We start from the raw sequence: 18,713 nt of genomic DNA, 5'->3' as shown, positions 1-18,713 counted from the left end.
TCTACAAATCCAACCCATGTTTCTCTCCTGAACATTGGTCTCTCATCACCAACTGTCTGATAGATATCTCCACCTGAATGTCTCATTCCCCCTCCCCACTAAATCTCTCCTCCTTCGAACTTCCTCATTTCTATTGAGAACATTACCATTTTTTCAGTTGTACAACTTTACAACCTTGAGTCTTTCATCCTTCTCACTCCCTGAAGCTGATCCTCTGCCCCTGTTAGTCTTGTCAAGCCCACCTCCTCCAAAGCTGTCCCTGCCATCCATCTCTTTCTCTCTAGTCACACAGTCACCATGGACTACCTGGTCCAAGACTTCATTATCTCTCTCCCAAATTATTGTTGTTGTCAAACCAGTGGTCCTCCCATCAGGTCTCTCCCTTCTATGAAACATCTGACATGTGGATGCCAAATTGAAATTCTTCCAATGCAGATCTCACCATGTTGTAACCCCTTTCCATTCCAAAGCCTTCTAATGACCCCCTCCTGCCTTGAGGCAAAATCTTTATCTTGGCATTGCTGTCCCTCTACAAGCTGGTTTCCCTGACTTGGAGTACCAAATAAACTTAACCCATCTGCCACTGTTCCAGCACTCTGTGAGATTGCTTTGCTTCTTACAATCTACATTTCAGTCAAGGATTTGGTTTCCTACCTCAGAGCCTTTACATAGTTATGGCTCTCTTCTCCATTCCCCCCAATCTCTACCCCTTTCAAAATGACTTAATAGATACTTTGTATTTACTTCTCTGTCGAGCTCCCTGACATTCTGAAGTCTGGGACATGTCTAGGACTCGGTGCCTTCCTGTCCTGGTGTTCTCAAAGTTTACCTTTCACATAGTAAGTTTCAACAGCTGTTAAAGTGAATTTTACATTTGAGGAAAGTGAGCCTCCGAGAAGCAAATCACATGGCAGAAAATATTGGAGATAGACTCTGAGCACAGACATTGCCCAATTAGTGTGAAGAGAACTTTGGCTGGGAATTGGGTTCTGCTCCTGACCAGGTATGGCCTCAGGCAAATGACTTCCCTCTGTCTCAATTGTTTCCTCTACTCAACTGTACCTTGGATTAGCTGGTCACCAAGACCCCCTTCAAGGTTCCACACCAGGGAATGTCCACCTCTCTTTGTTGACAAAGCCTGATGGGATTCTTTCTCTCTGAAAAGTGCTTTTCACATCCTCAGCTACTCAATGGGCCTTATCCTATGCCCTTTGACCAAACCTTTTTTTCCAGCAGCCCTGGCTCTTTAGGTCTTTCACTCTCATCTTTGCCATCCTTGCCTGGAGCATAGGAACATTGGCTGAACTAAAAGAGAGCTTTTGTTCCCCTGAAGAAGTGACTCAAAACTGTTCCTTGGCATCCTGGCCTTATGTGCATCTTTTCCCATTAAGAACATCTCATTTCGCCTCATTTTGTCCTTAGAATTCTCAGCTCAGACTGCTTTTTGTCCTCTTTGGTTAGCAAAGACAGGCTTTCCAGACAAGTGAAAGAAAGTAGCACCCTGCCCCCCCACCCCAGGCCTCAGCAGGTTATTGTTCCATAGGAACTGCTTCCCCTTCCTAGAAGAAAGATACCTCTGCTCCAAAGGGGCAGACGTTATCCCCTCCTCCTGCCCCCCATGTGAGAAATGAGGCTACTGATCCTCAGAGAGGTGAGGTGATTTGTCTGAGGTCCTAGTAACTTGTAAAGATTTTGGACCCAGATCCAGGACAGTGGAATCCAGGCAATTCTTGAGGATGCTGTCTCAGGGCGGGGAGGGGGGGAGAGTTATGAGTGTGGCAACTCTCCTTGGTCCCACACCCTTTTGGGCACCAATTGTCTTTTGTCTTCAGAATGTATAGGAAAGGGAGTTTTTCCATTTTGTAACTGCCAGAACAAAAGAGCAGGGATGTTCTCAGATATGCTTGGCCTCAGTCACTCTCACATTTTTTTTCTCCCTCCTCTGTTCCACACGGTAAATGTGAACCATCCTCTTTTACTCATTCCCCCCCCCCCCATAGCTCCTGGCATCAACAGGGTAAGGGACCAGTCTGGGAATCCCCTGAGAGAGAGTTCCCTCTGCAGCTGCTGACCATCAGGAAGTGTCAGAGGTGGCCCTTGAACTCAGGTTCCATCTTTCTCCCCTACACCACCTGTTTCTGAGCAGCAATGAAAAAGAATCATTCTCAGGGCACATGGCTGTGGTACTTTATTATTGCAAATATGTTATTCATTTTCTTATTTGAACCTCATGTTAACCCTGAGAGGGAAGGAAGGAGGGATGTATGAATGGAGGGAAGGAAGAAGGGAGGGAGAAATAGAGGAAGGGGGAGGGAGAGAAGGATAAAAGGAATGAAGAAAAGGGGGAGGAATGGATAGAGGGAGGGAAGAAAAATAAAGGAGATAAGAGAGATAGATGGAGGGAAGGAGGGAGTAAAGAAGAGGGGATAGATGGAGGGAAGGAAGGAAGAAAGGAAAAGAGAGGGAAGGCTGGATCGAAGGTGGGAAAGATGGAGGAAGTGAAGAAGAGAGGGGGAGGGATGGTTGGGGAGAGAGAGGGATGGAAGGAGTAAAGAAGAGGGGGATGAATGGAAGGAAAAAGTGAAGGAAGGAGGAAAAGAGAGGGGGAGGGATGGAATGTTACTCTCTCAGCTCCATTTGACAAGAAGCTGAAATTCAGAAAAGAGATTTGCCTATGAGCACATGACTAATGGCAGACCTAGACATTGAACTCACCTCTGATTTCAATGGATTTTGCTTTTATTTTTTTATTACTATTACTATTTCAGGACCACCAACCAAGCCCCAGCTGTGTGATGGTACATCTGGGTTTTGACCCCAGAGGCCTTGGAGTCAGGAGGACCTGAGTTCAAATCTGGTGGATTTGAACTTAATAATTACCAGGGTCTTCTAACTTGAAAATAAGTAGCATCTAAGGCTTCACACTCTCCCCCTCTGCTTGCAAGTTCCCTCCTTGTTCTGTAGTTCGATACCTCCTTTGAGGGCACTTTTTATTCTATTTCCACCAAACTGCACCAGGCTGACTAGGCAACAACTGACATTCCTCTTTTTATACACAGTGTCGGATGACTCCAGTAATGAAAAATAGAATGCATGATCATGGAGTCTCAGTCTGAAATTCTCTCTAATGTGCTGATCTTCTAGGAAGCAGAATGTTTTTATCTGCAGTGTATTAAGGTCTTAATGTCATCTGTGTTTGAAAGTTTCATAACTACAAAGGTATCTCAACAGCTAGTGTCTTGGATGCTAGGGCTTCCTGCTTACTAGCAATTTGACCTTAAATGGAATCTAAAAATCCATTTCAGCCCTAATCCTCCAGGTGTCCCGGTTGTCTTCTTTGTCAAGTAAGGGCTTTGGACTAGATGAGCTCTAGGAACTATGCTAATACCAGTCCCTTCTTTTCTATGGGCCTTGGTTTTCTTCTCTGTAGCATGAGGTAGTACCATATATAAGGAATCACAAAGTAAGCAGAACGTGGGCTAGAAAAGTCATCCATAAGGAGAGGTTGAGACCAAACTGTGAACTATTTCAAATGACCAAGAGAAGAATCTATAATTTTATCTTAGAGGCAACAGGGAACAACCGAAACTTGTTGAATTGATTCTCGTCCTTTGTTATCGAGGAAGACCAAAATGACATCACCATGTTTGAATGGTTATGAGGGATGTCTTTTGTTGCGTGTGTAAATTGGATTTAAGTGAGGTAGAGCTGCTCAAAATCAACTGCCTCACTCTGTCTTCCAAAGTCATCTGATCCAACACGGCAAGGCAAAGTCAAGACAACTGGGGATCACTCCAGATGCAGAGGATGACCTTGGCATCTTTGATGTCTAACCAAGCTCTAAGGTTTGACAGCACCTGCTTCAGCTGGCTTCATGCCCGTTGGAACAAGCTGTTATCCTCCACCCAATCCACCAGTGGAAGATTTCCTATGCTTGGGGGAGATACCCCCCCCACTATTGACTGGAAAGAGGGAAAGAGGGGCTGCCTGGAAGCAGAGAGGCCAGTGAGGAGGCTGTGACAATGCATTTGGGGTGGGAGGTACCAAAGGTTTGAACTGAGGTAGTAGCCATCATTAGAGTGGAAAGAAGGGGACCATGGCAAAGATGAGAGATGCTGTGGAGAAGTCATTTACAGCTCCTCATTGTTTATAATGAGGAGAGCTCATTTCCACAGCACATTAAGCTGCATTCCTGATAGTAATTTGCTAAGATAATTATTGGAAATTCTGATCCCACTTTATAGATTGGGAACCTGGATTTCAAAGAAGAGCAATTATTTGGCCACAGTCTCCCAGGCTTTCCATTGGACCAGTGGACCTCTCTGACCTACACTGAATATAGCAATAACATTAGTGTTTGTGATGATGTGGGCCCCATTACCTCTAGGAAGACATTGTTCTTTTTTTGTACTTAAAGATTTTATTTATTTTGAGTCTTACAATTTTCCCCCCTATCTTACTTCCCTCCCCCCACCCCTCACAGAAGGCAATTTGTCAGTCTTTCCATCATTTCCATGGTGTACATTGATCCAAATTGAGTGTGATGAGAGAAAAATCATATCCTTAAGTAAAAGAGACAACAAGACCTGACAATAAGATATCAGGATTTTTTTCCCTAAATTGTCTTTGTTTAAATTTCACAGTTCTTTCTCTGGATACAGATGGAATTCTCCATTGCAGACAGCCCCAAATTGTCCCTGATTGTTGCACTGATGGAATGAGTAAGTCCATCCTGGTGCTGTTAGGGTGTACAGTGTTTTTCTGGTTTTGCTCATCTTGCTCAGCATCAGTTCATGCAAATCCCTCCAGGCTTCCCTGAAATCCTGTCCCTCCTGGTTTCTAATAGAACAATAGTGTTCCATGACATACATAGACTGCAGTTTGCTATGCCATTCCCCAATTGAAGGACATTTATTTGATTTCCAATTCTTTTCCACCACAAACAGGGCTGCTATGAATATTTTTGTACAAGTGATATTTTCACCCTTTTTCATGTTCTCTGCAGGGTATAGGCCCAGTAGTGGTATTGCTGGATCAAAAGGCATGCACATTTTTGTTGCCCTTTGGGCATAGTTCCAAATTGCTCTCCAGAAAGGTTGGTTGAGTTCACAGCTCCACCAACAATGTAATAGTGTCCCAGATTTCCCACAGTCCTTCCAACAATGATCATTGTCCTTTCTGGTCATATTGGCCAGTCTGAGAGATGTGAGGTTATACCCCAGAGAAGCTTTAATTTGCATTTTTCTAATAAGTAATGATTTAGAGTAATTTTTCATATGACTATGGATCACTTTGATCTCCTCATCTGTAAATTGCCTTTGCATATCCTTTGACCATTTGTCAACTGGGGAATGGCTTTTTTTTAAATATGACTCAGTTCTCTGTATATTTTAGAAATGAGTCCTTTGTCAGAAACTTTAATTGTAAAGATTGTTTCCCAGTTTACTACATTTCTTTTATTAATTTCTTAAAAATTTTATTTTGAGTTCTACAATTTCTCCCCCAAGCCTACATCCCTCCCCCACCCCCCACAGAAGGCAATTTACCAGTCTTTACATTGTTTCCATGGTTCACATCAATCAAAATTGAATGTGATGAGAGAGAAATCACATCCCCAAGGAAGAAACACAAAGTATAAAAGATAGCAAGATCAGACAATAAGATACCAGGTTTTTTCCTAAATTTAAGCTAATAGTCCTAGGTCCAGTTCTTTCTCTGGATACAGATGGTATTCTCCATAGCAGACAGCCCCAAATTGTCCCTAATTGTTGCACTGATGGAATGAGCAAGTCCATCAAGGTTGATCATCACCCCCATGTTGCTGTTAGGGTATACAATGTTTTTCTGACTCTGCTCATCTTACTCAGGATCAGTTCATGAAAATCTCTCCAGGCATCCCTGAATTCCCACCCCTCCTGGTTTCTAATAGAAAAAAAGTGTTCCATCACATACATAGACCATAGTTTGCTAAGCCATTCCCCAAATGAAGGACATTCACTTGATTTCTAATTCTTTGCCACCACAAACAGGGCTGCTATGATTATTTTTGTACAAGTGATGTTTTTACCCTTTTTCATCATCTCTTCAGGGTATAGACCCAGTAGTGGTATTGGTGGATCAAAGGGTATGCACATTTTTGTTGCCCTTAGGGTTGGTTGGATGAGTTCACAACTCCATCAACAATGTATTAGTGTCCCAGATTTCCCACAACCCTTCCAACCATGATCATTATCCTTTCTGTTTATATTGGCCAGTCTGAGAGGTGTGAGGTGGTACCTCAGAGAAGCCTTAATTTGCATTTCTCTAATAAGTAATGATTTAGAGCATTTTTTCATATGGCTATGGATTGCTTTGATCTCCTCATCTGTAATTTGCCTTGGCATATCCTTTGACCATTTTTCAGTTGGGGAATGGCTTTTTTTTTTAATTTGACTCAGTTCTCTGTATATTTTAGAAATGAGTCCTTTGTCAGAAACATTAGTTGTAAAGATTGTTTCCCAATTTACTACATTTCCTTTGATCTTGGTTACAGTGATTTTTGTCTGTGCAAAACCTTTTAAATTTAATGTAATCAAAATCATCCAGTTTGTTTTTAGTGATATTCTCCATCTCTTCCTTAGTCATGAACTGCTTCCCTTTCCATAAATCTGACAGGTAAACTATTCCTTGATCTTCTAGTTTGCTTACAATATTGTTTTTTATGTCTAAATCCTGTATCCATTTGGATTTTATCTTGGTATAGAATGTGAGGTACTGATCTAATCTAAATTTCTTCCATACTAACTTCTAATTTTCCCAGCAGGTTTTATTGAAGAGAGAATTTTTATCCCAATAGCTGGACTCTGAGTTTATCAAACAGCAGATTACTATAATCGTTTCCTGCTATTGTACCCACCCAGTCTATTCCACTGGTGTACTACTCTCTTAGCCAATACCAGACAGTTTTGATGACTGATGCTTTATAATATAATTTTAGATCATGTAGGACTAAGCCATCTTCTTTTGTACTTTTTTTATTGAATCCCTGGAAATTCTTGACTTTTTATTTCTCCATATGAATTTACTTACCACTTTTTCTAACTCATTAAAGTAATTTTTTGGAATTTTGATGGGTAGGGCACTAAACAGATAGTTTAGTTTTGGTAGAATTGTCATTTTTATTATATTAGCTCTACCTATCCATGAGCAGTTGATGTTTGCCCAGTCATTTAAATCTGATTTAATTTGTGTGAGAAGTATTTTGTAATTGTTTTCAAAAAGTTTTTGAGACTGCCTTGGCAAATAGACTCCCAGGTATTTTATATTGTCTGAGGTTACTTTGAATGGGATTTCTCTTTCTAGCTCTTCCTGCTGTATCTTGCTAGACATATATAGAAAAGTTGAGGATTTATGAGGGTTTATTTTATATCCTGCAACTTTGCTAAAATTGCTAAATGTTTCCAGTAGTTTTTTGGATGATTTCTTGGGATTCTCTAGGTCATCTGCAAAGAGTGAGAGTTTTGTCTCTTCCTTTCCAATTCTAGTTCCTTCAATTTCTTTTTCTTCTCTAATTGCTGAAACTAACATTTCTAATACAATATTGAATAGTAGTGGTGAGAATGGGCAGAAGATATTGTTCATGACTAAAACCCCTCCAACTCTGAAAGGATTCCAAAACTGTACCCCTGGAATCTGAGGCATTTCTCACATATGACATGAGATCCGTTGGTGTAAGTCTGGTTGGTTTTGAGTGCAATTTCTTTGCATGAGCTCATTCCTCTGTGGGCCTGTTGGGTCCAATAACTGTCCTTGTCACCTTGTTGCTGCTTGGGATCTACAGCAATACTGGAGAGGAGCTGGAGAGAGTGTGGCCCCTTTTCATCTTTTCCAGTGAAGCAAGCCCAGCCTCCAGGGGGGTGCTACCTGCAATTAGGGTTCATTCCTCCAGCTAATTTGCCCCAGAGGGCCTCAAACAAGTCATGGGTTAATTCCAGTGAAAGGCAGGAAGAGCTGCATTGGTGACAGCCTGCCTGTAAGTGTGCCCCCACAGCACTTGGCTGTCTGCAGACAGTACCAAACAAAAGCACAAATCCTTTCCCCGAGGAGCTTACAGGGCCAGGTACAAGTTGGCCCAAGGCCTAGGGAAGGAAGGAGAACAATAGGTGAGCCCCATGCTGGGTGGTCTCCCTTTCTAGCTGAGATCCTTCTGAAGCAATTGTGCTCTTGTGAGGGTGGAGGGGGAGCAGGAAGAGCCTTGGCTGCCAAGAAATGGGAGGCTGATCTAGAAGATATGGGGCTAAAGGGAGTGGCCAAAAGGGGGAAGGGGGCCAAAATTCCATGTCATGGTGGCAGGAGCTCTTCAGTGACATCCCCCAGGGTTTGTGCTTGGCCCTGGGCTGTTCAGCATTTGTTACCACTGACTTTAGATGAAGGCCTCAGGCATGCTCATCAGCTATGCAGATGACACCAAGCTGGGGGAAGGGTGGCTTATATACTGGATCACCAAGTCAAGATTCTAAAGGAGCTTGATGGGCTAGATCTCTGAGCTCAACTCCACTCAGAGCAGTGTGTGTGGAAAAGATGGGGGAAGAGAACATGGAGTGGCTTGTGTGAGTAAGCAGTGTGATGGGGCAACCCTAAAATGCTCTAGGGATCTTGGGCTGCTCAGCCTTCCCCAGTGAGGCCAGGATCACCTCCCCAGGACCTTCCAGCCCCTGTGCTCATGCTTCTATGCTGCTTTGTGGCCACCAAAATGTCCCTCCCTTCTGATCCCTATGGTGTTCCCCTTATGGGGCCATTGCTGCTTCAGCAGAGGAAAAAGAGCCAGTCCATTTACTCACCCCCATTGAGGCTGTTCAAAGCTTTCTCTTCTTTCCTCGAGCCATTTTTGAAGCTTTATTGAGACAATCCAGTCTAGACCATTGATTGCCAATTCCCTCTTCTCCCACAATTCCAGGCTTTTCTGTTGGCTTCATTCTCTGGTCAATGCCCAGCATTTGTCCCAAGTACCCAGACTCAAGCCTCTTCAAATTGAGACTCAGAGAGGGAAAGTGACTTGCCCTTGGTCAGGTTGCTAGTAAGTAGCTGGCAAATATTTAATGATTAACTTTTGGGGGGACTACATTTCCAGGATCCCACTTTAAAGTTAATCTACATTATTAACATTTTCTCCATCACCTTAATTCTAGACATGGTAGGGGAAGGGAAGAAGCATTTATATAGGCCTTCTAGGTACTAGATGCTGTGCTAAGCACTTTTTATAAATATTATTTCATTTGATCCTTACAGCAGTCCAATTAAGGGAAAGTGACTTGCCCAGGGTCACACAGCTAGTTAAGTATCTGAGATCAGATTTGAACTCAGGATTTCCTGACTCCAGGTCCAGCACTTCATCCACTGCAGCACCACCCAGCTGTCTCAACAAAACAAAGCAAACTCTGATTTATAGCATTTGCCCAATTCTGTGGTGTAAATCCTTATACTGAAAATTTAGCGATCAGCTATCTATTCAAACCCAAATCTCTCTCCAATCATTCTTCTTCTGCCATATTTTCTCTCTAAATAAACCCTCTTCTGATATCTCTGGGTGGCAAAGGTGACCATGGGAAAACTAGAACCTCAGTGAAATGCCATTTATGGTTAGTCCTCCTGTCTGGTACAGACATTTCCACCCTACCCCACCCCCACCCCAACAAGCTTCTAACTTATCCTTTTCTCCCTGGAAGAACCTTCCCTTTCCTAGCAGGACAGGGTCAGCTACTAGGAACTTGGAGCAGACTCATGAGAATTTCTGCCATCTGCCAATCACTGACATGGACCTCCTCATCCTGGCAGGCCAATCTGGCTTAGCCAAGTGCTGGCTGAGTGCAGCAGGTGCGATGATAGCTTTGGCATAGGGGTGTGGCCAAACTCCAGTTCTGGTATTTACTTGCTGTGCTCTTGAGGAAGAGAGATAATTTTTCTTCCTGTCCTTGGTTCTCACTTTTTCCATCTGTAAAACATTGGTGTTGGGTTAGAACAATTCTATCAGATCAGGGAAAGTCAGGACTTTGAATATTTTACTTGCATCTAGCTGGTGGATTGGTTTTTCCCCAAGAGGATTTTAAGATGATGGGAGGCCAATGACTAATCCTTTCATTAAGATACCTGAAATGGATGGGGCTTGTGTGTGGAGGGGGAAGAGGAAGATGAATGTTTCCCCCCTCAAACCAGGCTGAGATAAGAGATCGAGAAAAGTTGATGTCATTAGTTCTAAGCAATAATATTGAGGGAAACTGCTGGTTGTCCAGCCGGCTGTGAGGAAGTTCAGCCTGAAGAATTCACTGTAATGGTAGGGAAAGTGTATGTGTATCAATCTTTCCTTTGTTCCGGGAGACCAGAGGGATTTGATTACTGGCAAAGAATATTTTCTGTGGACCTTCTGCCTGTAGAATTGGGAAACTGGGGCTCAGCTGTGGGCCAGAAACATCTTAGTGTGAACTAGGCCTTGGGGAGAAAGTTGGATTTGAGTATTGTTGAAAGGAATGTTTTGAATGAGAGGCCTGCATGTTATTGAAAAGTGTGCAAGATGAATGGATTGCACAGCAGAGAAGGCATGGTCCAGACAGTTTGTGAAGATGTGAATCTGCCTGTGGCGTGGGAGTGCTCTCTGGCTCTGGTTTTGTCTCTTTCTGTCTCTCTCTAGCTCTAGCTCTAGCTCTGGTTTTGGTTCTGGTTCTGGCTCTCTCTCTTTCTGTCTGTCTCTCTGTGTCTCTCTGTCACTGTCTCTGTCTTTGTCTGTTTGGCTCTGACTCTCTCTCCCCACTCCTTGCCTTACTCCCTTTCATCTTTCTTTCAGTCTCTTTGTCTCCCACTTCCTCCCTCTTCCCCCCCCCACCCTTATGTTTATGGTGCAGTGCTTGGAGTCTGACAGCCTTGACTAAGTCTTGGCTCTGGCGTTGACTAGTTGTGTGACTGTGGCCTACTCATTTCCCCTCTGTCAGCCTAGAGTACAGAGGCAGCCTCTGGGTTCTTTTCCAGCCCTAGAGCAAGAAGAGTCTGATGTTATAACAACTTATCTTTATTTAATGCTCTACAATGACAAAGAAATTCATATATGAGGTCTGCTTCTGACACCTCTGGACTGAAATCCTGGGCAAGTCATTCTCTGGCTCAGTGACTGAGAGCAACTCACTGACCTGCATTGGTAGAAAATGTCTTCTTCCCTAGGAGTTCAATTTCTGTCTCCTTATAGTTATAAATAGTGCATCTAATTGTACCATAGATTCTAAGTTGGAAAAGATTTCAGCAGCTATCTAATCCAACACAAAGCTAAATGAGATATCCTTTCAAGCCAGTGAGCATTTATTAAGCACCTACTGTGTGCAAAGAAGGGCAAGACACAGTCCCTGCCCTCAAGCAGCTCTCAGTCTAATGGGAGAGACAACATGCAAAGAATTATGCACATACCAAGTATAGATGGGGAGATGGGAAGTAGCCTCTGAAGGAAAGGCATTAAAATAGGAATGTGGCTTTTGAGTCAAGTCTTGAAGGAAACCAGGGAAGCTGAGGTTAAGAGGTGAGGAAGGAGAGTGTTCCAGGCATAATGTCTGTAGTGGAAAGATGGAGTGTCCTATGTGAGTAACAGCTAGAGTAGGCCAGTACCAGACTGGGCCAAGCAGGCAAAGATAATCCTTCTATCACATGGTAGTCCTTTAAATGGTGGGGTCCAATGAATACATCCCCTCAGATCTACTCTTCTACTCTTCATTTACCTTGCTCTAATCTTGTGGTCTCCATGTCTTTCAGTCTCTCACCAGGCTTTTGTAGATTGCCCACAGTAGCCTATTTATCATGCCCATGCTCAGTTCTGTCATTCTCCTAGAAAAAAGTTAGTTCCTCTAGATCTGGTGATTGAAACTCATCAAAGTACTATCTGTTTTTTTCATCTCCTTACCTGTGTTGGGTTCTGACATGGAGAGCAGTGGGATTTCTGCAGAACATCATCAAAAACTCTTGCCATATTGTTCTGGATGGCGCATCATGGGGTAAGCTGTCTTGATCACAGCCGCAAAGAAGAGTAGCTGAATTATGGATCAGGGTGGCTCCCACTTTTCTTCCATTCACTCTCTCATTTGTTCTCTCTCAACAGTACAGTGAGGCAAAGGCTGCAAGGGCTTTCAAGGCTGAAAGGAGAGGGTTACATAACTGGTGAGTATCAGGGTAGGATTTGAACCTAGAACTCAGGTTTCATCTTTGATGAAGGTCTCCAGTTGGGTGCCCAAGGATTATGTCACTGTTTTAGTCAGCATTTCTGTCAGTGAATTTTTTGCATGAAGGAAATGGTATATAAGTTTTATATCTACATCTATATCTATATTTGTATATGTGTTTGTATGTATGTATGTATATATGATACACATGTATGTCAGAAGTAGGACCCTTTGTTCTGCCAAGGGCCACTGGGATAGTTATAACATCATTCATGGGCTATATTAATTAATTAATTCACCCCCCTACAAAGCTTCTCGATTTCTTAAATTTCAAGGACCACTTTGGGTGGTTGTATGTATGTATGTATATGTATGCATGTATGTATGTGTATGCAAGTAGAGAAAGAGATGAGCAGATGAAAGGAAGCTAGCACTGTTAGCTAATATATCGAATGACAGACCCCAGATCTAATGTGGTCTTGCTAAAAGGATGTAAAAAAAATGAGGGAATCTAATGAGTTGAAATTTAATGAGAATAAATCTCAAACCAAAAGGTTTCCTTCTAAGAAACCCAGTCCCCTGTGGAAATCCAAGCTGTGTTAGGGTTGGTGGCCTGCCCCCTCCTTGTGAGTCATCATTGTGATGTGGCAGCTCAGATTTCTAGAAGTTGTGATCTTGAGTTTTGTATATCAGCTAGCACTCAGCAACAGTTGCTGAGACTGAAATATTGGGTGCCCAACAAACTCAGAGCTAGTCCCTGTCTTGGAACTGGGCCCATGTAGGGGCTGGGAGATCTCATGTTCTGTTCTCTTGGGATGGTCCTCCAGAATTGGACTCAGCTCCATACCTTTGACAAGGAAGGAAGGAAGCCAGCAAAGAGTCCATTCCTTTGACCTCTGTCTTGGCCTGGAGCAGTGTGTTCTGTTCTAGGAAGGTCCTAGGGGAGGACAAACTATGCTATGCAAAGATTTCAGTTTTTGTAAGCAACCAGCATTTTTTCTCTCCCTTATACCCCCCTCCCCCCAAAATAAAAATGAATAACCTTTGTAACAAGCTTCCCATGTTGGCCATGTCCAGCCCCAAATATGAGTCCATTTCTACTTTGTGGGAGGTGTGCAATATTCTTCATCATTGTTTCTCTGGAATCACGGTTGACCATTGCAATGATCAGATCACCAAGTACTCAGGTCCCTACTTTGTATCAGACCCTATGGTACCAAAACCAAAAGGAAACAGTCTTTGCTTTCCAGGAGCTGACAACATACCAGAGGAGACACTATGGACATATATGGATGCATATAAAATACTAAGGACACAATACAAGAGATCCTTGAAGATAGGAGAGACATGAGCAGCAGCTGGGTGCTGAGGGTATGTCTAGTGGGGAATGGACAAAGAAAGACCTTGTGCTGAATGTGTCCCTAGTACTGAGTTAGGGAAAAAAAAAACAACAGAGGTTCCAAGAGGGAGAGGGTGAGGAGGGAGGGCATTCCAGGGGTGAGGCAGAGCCCAGTAGCAAAGGCCCAGAGATGGGGAAAATGGAGCATCTGGTGTGAGGAACATCAAGAAAGGCCAGTTTGGCCAGATTGTCAAATGTATCATAATAATTCTAGAAAGCTAGGTCAGGATCAGGTTGGAAAGAGCTTTAAGTCTCAGATGCAAATGTTTAAATTGGCACTACAGTTTGTTGAGGAATCATTTTGACAGCTGATTGACAGATTAGAATGGGGAAGGCTTTGTGGCAGAGGACTCAATAAGGAGATCACTGGAATAGTTCAAAGGCAAGGCGAGGAGGGCCTGAACTAGGATCTTGCATGACTAGATGATTAGAGAGAAAGAGGACGAATGTGAGAGATGTTGGGGAGGTAGAAATGTCATTTGTCACCTAATTGAATCTGTGAGCTGAGGGTAGGGAAGAAATGAGGATGTTGGGTGGCTGAATGGATGGTGGTGACTTTTATGAAATTCGGAAGTTCTAAAGCAGGGGTTGGGGTGTGAGTTCTATCTTGGATGTGTTGAGTTGTAGAGGCCATCTGGCATCCATTTTAAATGGCCAGTAGGCAATTGGTGATGCAATCCTGGAGTTCTGGATCCACAGGTATGGAATAGAGGTCTTGCAGGTATGGTAGTGTTCATTCACTAAGGGCTTTTTTTTTAGGTTTTTTTGCAAAGTAAATGGGGTTAAGTGGCTTGCCCAAGGCCACACAGCTAGGTAATTATTAAGTGTCTGAGACCCGATTTGAACACAGGTACTCCTGACTCCAGGGCCGGTGCTCTATCCACTGAGTCACCTAGCCGCCCCCAGTAAGGGCTTTTTTAAGGATAAGAGAAGCTTGGGCATGCTTAGATAGTGTGAGCAACTTCATAGAGATTATATAGAGATTGAATCCATGGACCTTCAAGAAAGAATGAAGAGAGAAGAGGGTTCAGGAGAGGCTTGGGGCTGCAACCACAACTAGGGATGATGAGTTAGCTACTGAAGAAGATGGTGCTGCCAGATAAGCAGTAAGAGAAACAGGTGTGAATCAAGCCACTAGAACCCAGAGTGTTTGTTTGGGAGAGAGTGATCACTGGTGTGGAAGACTACAGAGAGATCAGGAAGGATGAGGAGGAAGAAAAGGCCAAAAGATTTGGCCAAGAAGAGATCACTGGGGACTTTGGAGAGAGCCCTTTTGGTTGAATGATGAAGTCAGAAGCTGTCCAACAGAGACTTTTAGAATAAAGAGAGGACAATTAGAAGCAATGATTGCACACAGTCTGCTTAAGGATTTTGACCATGAGGGGAAAGGGAAGGAAAGAGAAAGGGAAAGGAAAGGAAATAAGCAGTTCTATAATACCTGCTATATGACAAGCACTGTGTTAAGTTCTTTGTACAAATATCTCATTTGATCCCACAATAATCTTATGAGGTAGGTACTATTCTTAACCCTAGCTTAGAGTTGAGGAAACTGAGGCAGACAAAGGTGAAGTGACTTATATAGGACCACAGCTAGTAAGTGTCAGGACAGTAGTAAGAGGACAGACTTGAACAGGTCTCCTCGACTTCAGACCCATTAACCACTGGGCTACTTTACTACCTAGCAGGAAGGAGAGGAGAGATAAATCAGTAAATAGCCAGTGAATTTTTAAAGATGGCAGAAGAAGACACAGGTCTATTTGTAGGCATCAGGGAAAGAGTCAGTAGATGGGGAGAAATGAAGAATTAATAAGAGAGTGGGGTTTAAGAAGGGGATGATCTACTGGAAGAGACAGAATGTAATGGGAGCAAGGGTCTATGTAAAGGAGTTGACCTTGGCAAGGAGAAGGGTCACCTCCTCATATGAGAATGGAGCAATGGAGGAGAGAATGGGGATGATATCAAAGGGTTATGTGATGGGAAAAGAAGACAGAAACCCACAAGATTGACTTGGGAAGATGGAAGCCAGGCCCTTAGCTGATAGGGTTGGGCAAGGATGTGATTTAACCTGGGCAGGAGAAGACTTGGGCGGGGAATGGCAATCAATGAACTTGTCTTCAAGTATCTGAAGAGCTGCTAGGGGAAAGGGTTTCACTTTGATGCCAGAGAGTTCGAGTTGGAATTAGAACCCTAATTCTGAGCAGGGGTTGGAAGTTAGCCCAAAGTTCAGTGGGATGATTTATATAAGGGACGTGGAGCCTGGCTGGCCATTTGTCAGAAGCATTGTGCCTCAGTGGGTCTCCCCTTCCCTCCAGATCCTCTTGAGTGCAGAGTTTTGGTTTTTTGCTAAGCCTCCTGATGTCAGACTGGGGCATCTGGATTTTCTTTGTCTCACCTCTTGAGTGAGACAAAGTGCCTAGTGCTGAAGCAAACACATGTTGGGCAATCAGGAAATGTTTCTGGATGAAATATTTATTGATGAATGAAAAATGGTCTCCAAGGGGGAAACTCAGCTTGTATCCCTTCAGCACGGTCAGGATTGATCCATTTGGAGAAGATTGTGATGAAGAGTGAAGTATCCAAATTGAATAGGGGGTTCTGAACTGAGTTCAGAGAGGGTCCCAGCTGTAGCCATCTGGGGCTGAGTCTTGGCAGACAAATGAACAGGAATTAGGAGACATTTCAATAAGAGGTTCAGTTATTAAATGTAAGCAATCAGCTGCTTGGTCTTGGGATTTACTCCACTGGGGCCCAATGTGTGTTTAGCTTGATGGGGAGCTCCATATACTCCAGAGGAGCTACAGTCTCCAGGAATTGGGCCAGACTATTTCCAATTTTCCCGCAATTTGCTTTCTTCTACTTCTTTGGGGCTAAAAGTGATCTGATAAAATGAGAACATCAGTGTAAGAGGAAAGCAACCTCAGAGCTGACTTTTTAGGAAGATTTCATCTGTTGGCTTTAGCAACCCTTTCCCCAAAATACCCAGACTCCTGTGTCCTCCTTTCTAGGCCAGGGGCTTGGTGGGATAGCAGTAGGAGCTCCTAAACTGAGGGGAGAGGAGCCTTAAACCACAAAGGAAGAAACTTTGGGGAAGGGATTTTTTTTGCCCTGACCAGCTGTAGTTCACTCTTTTCCTAGGATCACTTTGGTCAGAGCTAAACTAGGTCTTTGAAATGATCTTATCACTCTCCTTAATTTACAAAGACCTAGGGAGATGAAGTGATTAGTTTAAGGTCAAACAGATGATAAAGCTAGAATTGGAACTCAGAGGTCATGTGTTGGTCTTGGTCACACTGATGCAGGCCTTGAAGCCAGGCTTTCTTGATTCACCTTTAACCCTCCATGTACAGCCCCCTGCTTCCTTCTGCTCAGTGGGTTGGTACTTTCTCAAGCACTTGGCCCTTGCTCTATAGGTCAGCTCAAGGGCTATTGTGAGTAAGCTTCAAATCAAAAAAAGTCACTAACTTGATGAGATTGATAGACTTGAAGAGTCCTTGCTGGTTTTCTCAGTGTGTGTATGCCATTTCTATTTACACAGTTTACAACCCCCGCCCCATACCTACACACACACACATACACATACACACATACACACACACACACACACACACACACACACACACACACACACACTTTTAGTGACCTTGAGTAGTCATAGCTGAAAGTTAATGCACTGGTGGCTAGCCCCTTGAGGCTTTTCCTCTGGAGACACATTTACCCATTTAGACACCAGGACCCAATCTGGAGGCCTTCCAGTTTGGCAGGACCCAGGACAGCACTACATCCATGTTACAAGTGAGGGAGGCATAGGGCCAGTAAATGGACTGACCTGGGACTTCAAGGTCATTGCCCTTTGCTCCTCACCAATATGGAGCATATGGAGATGTGGCAGAATGGACCCCAGTTCTATGGGAAACAAATACCAATTTCCCTCTCTTTCTCCAAATGGTAGCATGGTCATAGAGGAATCACAATGTCAACTTTTTCATTTGAGTTTTTTGTGCAGTCTTCCCTTCAGTGTTTCAAATTATTGAAGTATAGACTTGGCCTTGTGAATAGCCGGCTTTTCTATGGTACCTCTGGAAGAGCTGAATGTCTTAAGAGATCTTAGAAGTAGTAGAGGTTGTTAAAAGATATTTTAGAAATTGTGACATGAATATTTCTTTGAAAAAATGGATTTTTTGTTACAAACTTTGGTTTTATATTTCCTAGACCAAATGCTGATGGTAGGTGGAGTGTCAGCTTTGGCTGGTTCTTCTATGCTGGAAATCTGGGTACCTGGGACCACAGAGTGAGCCCCCAAAGGCTCATTTCCCAATGTTGAAGGCATGGGGGAGCTGACAAAACCCTAAAGAATCAGCAGAATGGATGTAATGGCTAATTCCAGTCTGGGTTAGCCATTTGCACTGGTGAGATTGATGAAGAGAAAGTGTTTTCTCCCAGAGCAGTGGGAATTGGTCTGGAGGCCCACCAACAAGTCAATGCTGTCTATAGCTTGAACCTTGGGAGTTTCTCACACTGATGGCTGGGTGAACCAAGGGAGTTGCTGCAATTGCTTTGGGCAGCCCCAGTTTTCAGGCCCTTCTTTCCTCATTCTTTGAGGTAAAACTTACTCAAGAACTTGGAGTAGAGGATGATTATTTCAGGTTTTGGGGGGGATTTTCTGTTGACTATTAAAGCCAGTAATTCTAACTTGGGGAAAAGAGGAAGCCTGATCCAGTGAGCTTACTTCTTAGTTTCCTTGCTATGTGAGGATTGGCAATATTTTTATAAACCAGCTTGGATTTCTTGGGGGCCAGGGGGTGGTGAACCATGATTTCATGGCATCAGTGGTTGCTTTGGCCAAGGTTACCCTGCTATATCTTGGGACATCCAGATTGGATCCAACTTCTTGGATGGCGATATTTGCATGTCCCATAGACTTCTCAAACTCAACATATCCAAAGCAGAACTCATTTCTTCTCCTCCCCCCCATGCCCCCCCCAACACCCTTACTTGTCTGAGCTTCCTCTTCTAGGGAGCTACTGTCCCTTTGTTGATTTAGATTGTGAGCTCCTCAAGGGCAGGGACTGATTTTTGCCTTTTTTTTTTTAATCCCCAACACTCTGCAGGATGCCTGGCTCTAAGTGGGTCAATAAATATGGATT

General features: G+C 43.4%; 1 protein-coding gene and 1 long non-coding RNA gene across 2 annotated transcripts in view; both read left to right on the top strand.

Moving 5' to 3' along the window:
- EDA (ectodysplasin A) overlaps positions 1 to 18,713 on the top strand; it is a 193,180-nt gene that overhangs the window by 51,847 nt on the left and 122,620 nt on the right. The window lies entirely within an intron of this gene.
- LOC141500846 (uncharacterized) overlaps positions 2,584 to 18,713 on the top strand; it is a 41,268-nt gene continuing 25,138 nt past the window's right edge. The window contains exons 1-3 of the long non-coding RNA XR_012472053.1: positions 2,584 to 12,005; positions 12,110 to 12,168; positions 13,421 to 18,713. The exon at positions 13,421 to 18,713 is cut by the window's right edge and continues 25,138 nt beyond it. This is a non-coding gene — a long non-coding RNA (uncharacterized LOC141500846). The remainder of the gene's footprint in view (positions 12,006 to 12,109; positions 12,169 to 13,420) is intronic.

The sequence above is a fragment of the Macrotis lagotis genome, chromosome X, assembly GCF_037893015.1.
Source record: "Macrotis lagotis isolate mMagLag1 chromosome X, bilby.v1.9.chrom.fasta, whole genome shotgun sequence".
Lineage (NCBI taxonomy): Eukaryota > Metazoa > Chordata > Mammalia > Peramelemorphia > Peramelidae > Macrotis > Macrotis lagotis.
This window is presented reverse-complemented; position numbering and strand designations above follow the sequence as displayed.